Source organism: Rhinatrema bivittatum, chromosome 2, assembly GCF_901001135.1.
Source record: "Rhinatrema bivittatum chromosome 2, aRhiBiv1.1, whole genome shotgun sequence".
NCBI classification, from domain to species: domain Eukaryota; kingdom Metazoa; phylum Chordata; class Amphibia; order Gymnophiona; family Rhinatrematidae; genus Rhinatrema; species Rhinatrema bivittatum.
The window spans coordinates 184325250-184332736 of NC_042616.1; the positions used below are offsets into that span (position 1 = coordinate 184325250).

Consider the following 7487-nt stretch of genomic DNA (forward strand, 5'->3'; position numbering starts at 1 on the left):
AGGCAGGAAGGAGAAAGAGCATCAGTGCATTTGAACGCGATCTTTTTCTTCGGGCAAGGAGGCTCAGCGGCCGCATGAGCCTCCTTGCGCCTGGGCGCATCGGCTCCCCTCCGGATACCACTGCTCGCGTCTGCTCCTAATACTTTGGAAACTTTATTTTAAAAAAATAAATAAATAAATAAAAAATGACGTCACAGGATTGACCGGCCCACCGGGGGAAGCCTGATCCCCCGATAGGTCAATCCGCCCCTGTTTACAAGGGATGTCTTACTTTCGGGGGAGGTCTTATATTTAAGAATTCGGCTAAATCCCTACTAGGTCTTATTTTTGGGGGATGTCTTATTTTCGGGGAAACACGGTAGGGTGCCACAATCCCAGGGGTGGCAGGAAGACCGGGCCGGCTAGTTTTGCCTCACTCTTTTCTGCGTGCTGCCTGAGATGAGAAGCAGATTCACAAGCAGCAGTGCACAGAGTGGAAGAAACCGAGGTTCCTATCTCTGCAAACCTTCCCTCCCCCCCCCCCCCCCCCCCTTCAGGCAATGTCATGGTCCTTGAGTATGCAGACGCAGGCATGCAGCAGAAAAGCACATGCTATCTTCTACGTGCGCACTTAGAACGGCAGGCGTGGAGCAGGAGTAGAGCAGCGCAGGAAGAAGGCAGACTGCTGAAGACAGGCCGGCAGGCTTGAATCTTCCTCCCTCATTGCAATCCTGAGCTATCGCTGCGTGGACTGCAGTTTTCTTCTGCCGCTTCAGTGCCCTATTTCCATCCTTGCTGTCTGCCGGTGCTGGGCGCTGCACTGAGGAAGACTGAAGACTGGGCTGCAGGTAAGGCAGCCGGGGGCCTCCTTCCTTTTTGCAATAAAAGAAACAAAAGAAAAAATCTGGGGGCTGGCTCTGCCAGTGCCTCCTTCCCTGCTTGCAACAACAACAAAAAATAATCAGAAGGCAGGTCCACCACCGGTCAGAGTAGTGATAAGGTATCAAGATTGAAGTCTGCCTTTTTTCTTTACGGGCTTCTTACAGTCCAGTACGGAAAATCTATTATGGACTAACTAAGTAAAAACTTTAACTAGAAAGGGTTCTGTGTTAGATAACACTTAGTAAAAGATATTGATTGCAAACCTATTTAACTGACACTCTCGGGATTCACAGTGTTCTGCAATTCTGAGAATGAATCTGGGAGACAATGTTGTCCTTTTGCTCCTTCAAAATTTATCTCTTGAAAACTATACAAAAATGAAAGAAATGCTTAACCATCTTTATAGAAGACTTCACACCATTGATGAGCACTAATGAAAAAAATGTGCTAAGAAAATTTCTGCCCGTTCTTTCATTTTGGGAAGATAATAGAAAAAAAGACATGGTAGTAACAGGTTCCCAGTCAGTGTTCTGACATTTTCCATTCCTAAATCATAATTCGTGGACAGTTCAAAAGTTTCCAGGCTGCAGTTACCGGTAAGGCCTCATTTATGCTACAGACTTAGGGCTTGATTTACTAAGCTTTGTCCCCACCAGACACAGAATGGGAAAAGGCCTTAGTAAAGCAGACCCTTGGTTTGTAAACTGTCAACAACTCAGTGCAAAAATTCAAAGATAAAATGAGGGCCGGCTATCAGTGCCCTGTATGCTGCCCATTAAATTCCTACACTCCACGGCTCATGCAATAGCTAGGTAAAAGAGGCATACATGCTTACACATGCTCAGAAAGAAACTCCTAAGGGGTAGACTTTCAGAGGGTTACGCGCGTACGTTACGTGCATAACCCTCGAAAACCTACCCCAAATCCCCCCTGTGCTCGCCGAGCCTATCTTGCATAGGCTTCCGGCGCGCACAAAGCCCCAGGACGTGCGTAAGTCCAGGGGCTTTCCTGGGGGGCATGTTGGGGGCGTGTCGCGACCGGCGCGTCATTGGGGGGCGTGTCGGGGGTGTGTGACGCGGCCGGCATGTCATCCGGAGGTGTTCCGTGGGCGTGGCCAAGGCCTCCGGACCAGCCCCCGGACCGGAACATGGTGTGTGGCAGCCGGCCCGGCGCACGCAAAGTTACGTCTGCCTCGAACAGGCATAACTTGTTCAACAAAGGTAGGGGGGGTTAGATAGGGCTGGGGGGGTGGGTCAGGTAGGGGAAGGGAGGGGAAGGTGTGGGGGGTGGAAGGAAAGTTCCCTCCGAGGCCGCTCCGATTTCGGAGCGGCCTCGGAGGGAACGGAGGCAGGCTGTGCGGCTCGGCATGTGCAGGCTGCTGATTTTGGGCAGCCTTGCGTGCGCCAACCCCGGATTTTAATGAATATGTGCGGCTACACACAAATCTATTGAAATCTCGCATACTCTTGTTCGCGCCTGGTGCAAGAACAAAAGTACGCGTGTGCGCAAATTTATAAAATCTACCCCTATATGTTTAAGAGCCATTGCTGGTGTCTTTTGCTGCTGTGAGGTACTGAGAGTACAGCCAAGCTGCTGTCTGGATCTGAGCCTTGGACGATGGTGACTTTTCCTGACACACACCTATGCTGTGGCGCACTGGTTGGGAAACTCTGCTTTATTATCTCTTTATTCCGTATTTGTTGTCAGTCCATCTGTGTTCTCTATGTGTGATTGAGGCGAGGTATTCTGCTGTCATGTAGTTTCAGCAGGGATCTCCAGCAGCCTGGCTTGTTCCATTTTCCTAATTAGGAGATGTATTGGTGTTCTAGAGCCTGGCATTATAATTGCCTTATTGCCTTTTCATAGGTAAGGTTGTTACTGTTTGAGTGCTAACATTTACTGCTGTTTCAGTATAAGAGGTTTACTAAATTGTAATTGTAATTTAGTTTATTAATGGCCTTCTGAAGGCCAAGCCCACAATCAATGTGCTTTACCATAGGCCTAATACCATACAGTTCAGATTTCTTTTTTTGCAGGGTTTTCTTGTTGGCACCACAGCAGGGCATGCAAATATTATATAAAAGTTGTTGTAAATGATATTTTTACCTCAGAACACTATAGTTAGAATATCTTTTTTCATGTAAAATCTGTTTTTATAAATGTGTAATTTTTAATTAACATAGAAACATAGAAATGACGGCAGAAGAAGACCAAACGGCCCATCCAGTCTGCCCAGCAAGCTATGCACATTTTTTTCTCATACTTATCTGTTACTCTTGGCTCTTAGTAACCTTTTGGTTCTATTTCCCTTCCACCCCCACCAAAATGCAGAGAGCAGTGTTGGAACTGCATGTATGTAAAATATTTAGCTTAATTAGTAAGGGGTAGTAACCGCTGCAATAAGCAAGCTACACCCATGCTTTTTTGTTTTCCCAGACAATGTAATTCAGTTCTTTTTGATTGTTGTCTATACATAGATCCTCTTTTCTTCATCCCCCCTGCCGTTGAAGCAGAGAGCCATGCTGGTTATGTGTGAAGCATCAGTCTTTCTCCCCTGCCGTTGAAGCAGAGAGCTATGCTGGATTTGCATTGAAAGTGAAGTATCAAGCTTATTTGGTTTGGGGTAGTAACCGCCGTAACAAGCAAGCTACTCCCTGCTTTTTCATTCACGTCCTCTAGACTTTATGGATCCACAGTGTTTATCCAACGCCCCTTTGAAGTCCTTCACAGTTCTGGTCTTCACCACTTCCTCTGGAAGGGCATTCCAAGCATCCACCATCCTCTCTGTGAAGAAATACTTCCTGACATTGGTTCTGAGTCTTCCTCCCTGGAGCTTCAAATTGTGACCCCTGGTTCTGCTGATTTTTTTCCGACGGAAAAGGTTTGTCATTGTCTTTGGATCATTAAAACCTTTCAAGTATCTGAAAGTCTGTATCATATCACCTCTGCTCCTCCTTTCCTTCAGGGTGTACATATTTAGATTCTTCAATCTCTCCTCATAAGTCATTCGATGAAGACCTTCTACCTTTTTGGTCGCCCTTCTCTGGACTGCCTCCATCTTGTCTCTGTCTTTTCGGAGATAAGGTCTCCAGAACTGAACACAGTACTCCAGGTGAGGCCTCACCAAGGACCTGTACAAGGGGATAATCACTTCCCTTTTCCTACTCGATATTCCTCTCTCTATGCAGCCCAGCATTCTTCTGGCTTTAGCTATCACCTTATCACATTGTTTTGCCGACTTCAGATCGTTAGACATTATCACTCTAAGGTCTCTCTCCTGCTCCATGCACATCAGCCTTTCTCCCCCCATTGAATACAGTTCATTCGGATTTCCACTCCCCATATGCATGACTCTGCACTTCTTGGCATTGAATCTCAGCTGCCATATCTTCGACCACTCTTCCAGCTTCCAGCTACAATTGTAATGTGTTGAGGGGTGGGGGTGGAGGACATAAAGCTATAAGTTTCACCTAGGGTGCCTAATATTCTAGAACCGGCCCTGCCCAGAGATCATGCATGCCAGAATTCAAAAAAATAAGTTAATTAAAAGATAGACAAAGAAATTGATGATAAATGAAATAAACCTCCGAATCGAGGGCAGGGAAGCCAAGGAGGGTTCATTATTTTTTTCAGGGCTGCGAATTCAAAATAGTGGCCGTGGCGATAAACATATTTAAAACATCATAAACAGCCCAAAATTGAAATAAATAAATGCAGGGATCTTCTGGGGTGGGGATTGGGGTGTGTTCTAAATCCCTAGGCTGTCCTCAAATGGGGTTTTTGAGGGTTTTTAAGAGGCAAAAACACCCATAATTCCTGACCCCTTTTGGCAAGTCTTGTGGGGGTCAGCAGGCCCCCCCAAGCTGGCCAAAAGTCCCTGGGGGTCCAGCGGGGGTCCGGGAGCGATCTCCTACACTCGTGTCATCGGGTGCCAGGAACCAAAATGGCGCCGATAGCCTTGCCCTTACTATGTCACAGGGGCTACCGGTGCCATTGGTCAGCCCCTGTCACATGGTAGGAGCACAAGATGGCGCCGGCCATCCAGTGCTTCTACCATGTGACAGGATCCAGCTAATGGCACGAATACCCTGTCACAAGGTAAGGGCAAAGGACGGTCAGGTAGCTGGAGGACGGCCCGGAGCGGGAGATCGCTCCAGGGACTCCCACTGGACCACCAGGTACAGTAAAAAGGTTTTGGGGGGGGGGGGGGGGGGTGGGTTTAGGGGTTATTTTTGTGTGCCGTTTTTCACGCCCTCCCCCAAAACGATAAGGGAAGCCCCACGATCAATATCATGGGGTTTTCCTATTGTTTTGGGATAGCCCCCGATTTCTGACGATTTTGAAAATATTGACGATACCCTTCTCTGGAGACAGAGACTGCCAACTGGAGCTTTATTTCAGTAAAAAAAATTGAAGAAACTTGGAAGTAGTGAATTGCCTGTCTGCTGCATTTTTAGGAAATGTTAGGGCAATGGAAAGTAGAACGCAAAGAGAAACAATAGAAACCTTTAAAAATAGCATCAAATAATCTGATTGACAATAATATTAATATTTCATTTCATTTCAAATTGAACTCCAGCCCACTCAATTGTTGGAATCTGGTTCAGGATTTTGCTTTGACTTCACCACGTGGATCCTGGCTTGGCAGCACTCCAAGTTGTTCAGAGTTCCCACATGCAGTTCTCCACATGGGAAACTGAAGTAAAGAGGCCAGCGTAGGTACACCTCTGTTTCTAAAGTGCTTTGACTGGATTGGGTTTATTTAAGACTAATCAGCCGGGTTAAAAAGCACTAAAAATCATTGTTCGTAATGGTTATTCAAAGCAGGAGGGTAAGGGATAAGTTATATAGCTCTAAATACCTTTGGGTACTATTTTCATTTACATCATCAGCAGAGGATGAATATCACTTGGTCAGAAAATGTTCTGATTGTATAGCTTTGGTCAGAGTTGCAGCTGGCACAGCAGAAGTATGTTGCTCTAGATTTTTTTTACAGGGCCTGTTCTGGTGCCTCCAGGAAACAGAAGCTACAGAGGGAATAAGTATACCTAGCTTTGAATGCATTTGATGTATGTATGGAAGGGACTAGAATCAGTTTTTCTATTATTCCTGAAAGTAAGATGCAGGAGCTTCAGTTATTGTAAAATGCACTGCTTAAGATACAGGTTTATTGATTTAGCTTATTGAGGAAAGGAATTTGTGGATAGCATTGTGAAGGAATGTGAAAGCAAATATTTAATTTGGTTTAATATTGTCATTTCTGATGACAAATGCCTATCAATTGAAGTACTCCTAATGGGGTTGTTATTGTTTGTTATCTGAGATAATAATAGCTTAGTGCAGGCCTAACTATCTCTGCTTAAGTGTTACTGAAAAGTTTTACCCCTGAGAATTTGAAAATTGCGTTATCAGTTGATGCAGTTTGCTGAACCTCATTACTACAAGTTAATCCAGAGACTGCAACTGTATGCTTATATCAGAGAACTATCAAACTACAGGCAGGACAAAATCAGGATTGATAGATCCCAACAAAGAGAATTAAAACTAGCAGAAGAAGCAGCAGAACTATTCTTGAACCACAGTTACTGTGACTAGGAAAATATCTCTTGTACAGAGACAGAAAGTGTGAAAGTAAAGAGTAGTGTGAATGACTGTTTCTCTATAACTGCTGCTTCAAGGACACTAGTATGTTCACTTATTCTCTTTGATACACTAAAGAACATAGAATATTGATCATCATTTTATTTTTACCCTATTAGATAAACACAGTTTCAACAAGCCTTCAAGGCTGCATTGAGGGAACATTACTGTGAAGGAGTATGCACAAGAAGACCTTAAAGAACCAGATCCAGAGATATGGCTGGGTCCACCCTAAGACTCAGGCAACAGGGAATCATGGTCCAGGTGGAGCCTGACGGGGAGGTGTATATCTATCTAGGCTCAGGAGGGAAGAGAAGGCCCTGGGGAATGAAAGAACCTAGATAAGGCTCAGCCTAAAAGACTATAAGTGTTATACTGTTTCTTTCTTTATAAACTGTGAAAGAGTATAGAGCTGTTTTCTGTTTCATTTGTGTATTAATAAAGTTCATGAAAATATACCCAGAGCCTAGCCTGCATCTGTTCTCTGGCCATTCTGACTACATGCAGTGCCACATATGGTATCAGTTTGTGCTAGGCTTACACAGCCAGAAACCCACACCATACAGAGGAAGAACATTTTTTCTTTGCTTTCCTAGTTCCTGGAGCCTAGCAACAGTGGCTGCTGGGAGATGGACTTCCCTATGGACTGACTACTAGCATGGTTCTTACTGTGTTTTTGGCCTGTTTGGGGAAGGGGGGAAGGACTTGTTCTGTGCTAACTTTGATAATGTTGTTATCTAGGTCTGGGTAGGGTTCAGAGTCCAACCCTTTGTTCTCTGTATTATTATATGTGAAAATCAATAAAAATTATTTCAATTAAAATTATGAAGCTAAAAAAACAAAAACAAAAAACATGCCAAGGAGAATATCTTTGCCTGGAAAGAGGGACTTGATAGTAAATCAGTACTGAACAGGCAGTATTTTTCTTTCTATTAGAAGAAGGAAAGTTGCTGTCTGGGTGTTCGGAACAGTGCAAAGCCCTGCAA

General features: G+C 44.7%; 1 long non-coding RNA gene across 1 annotated transcript; it reads left to right on the plus strand.

Moving 5' to 3' along the window:
- The first annotated feature begins 250 nt into the window (after positions 1-250).
- On the plus strand, positions 251-6957 carry LOC115086072. Its single transcript, XR_003855056.1, has 2 exons — positions 251-827; positions 6621-6957. It is a non-coding gene; the product is annotated as an uncharacterized LOC115086072 (long non-coding RNA).
- Positions 6958-7487: the final 530 nt, after the last annotated feature.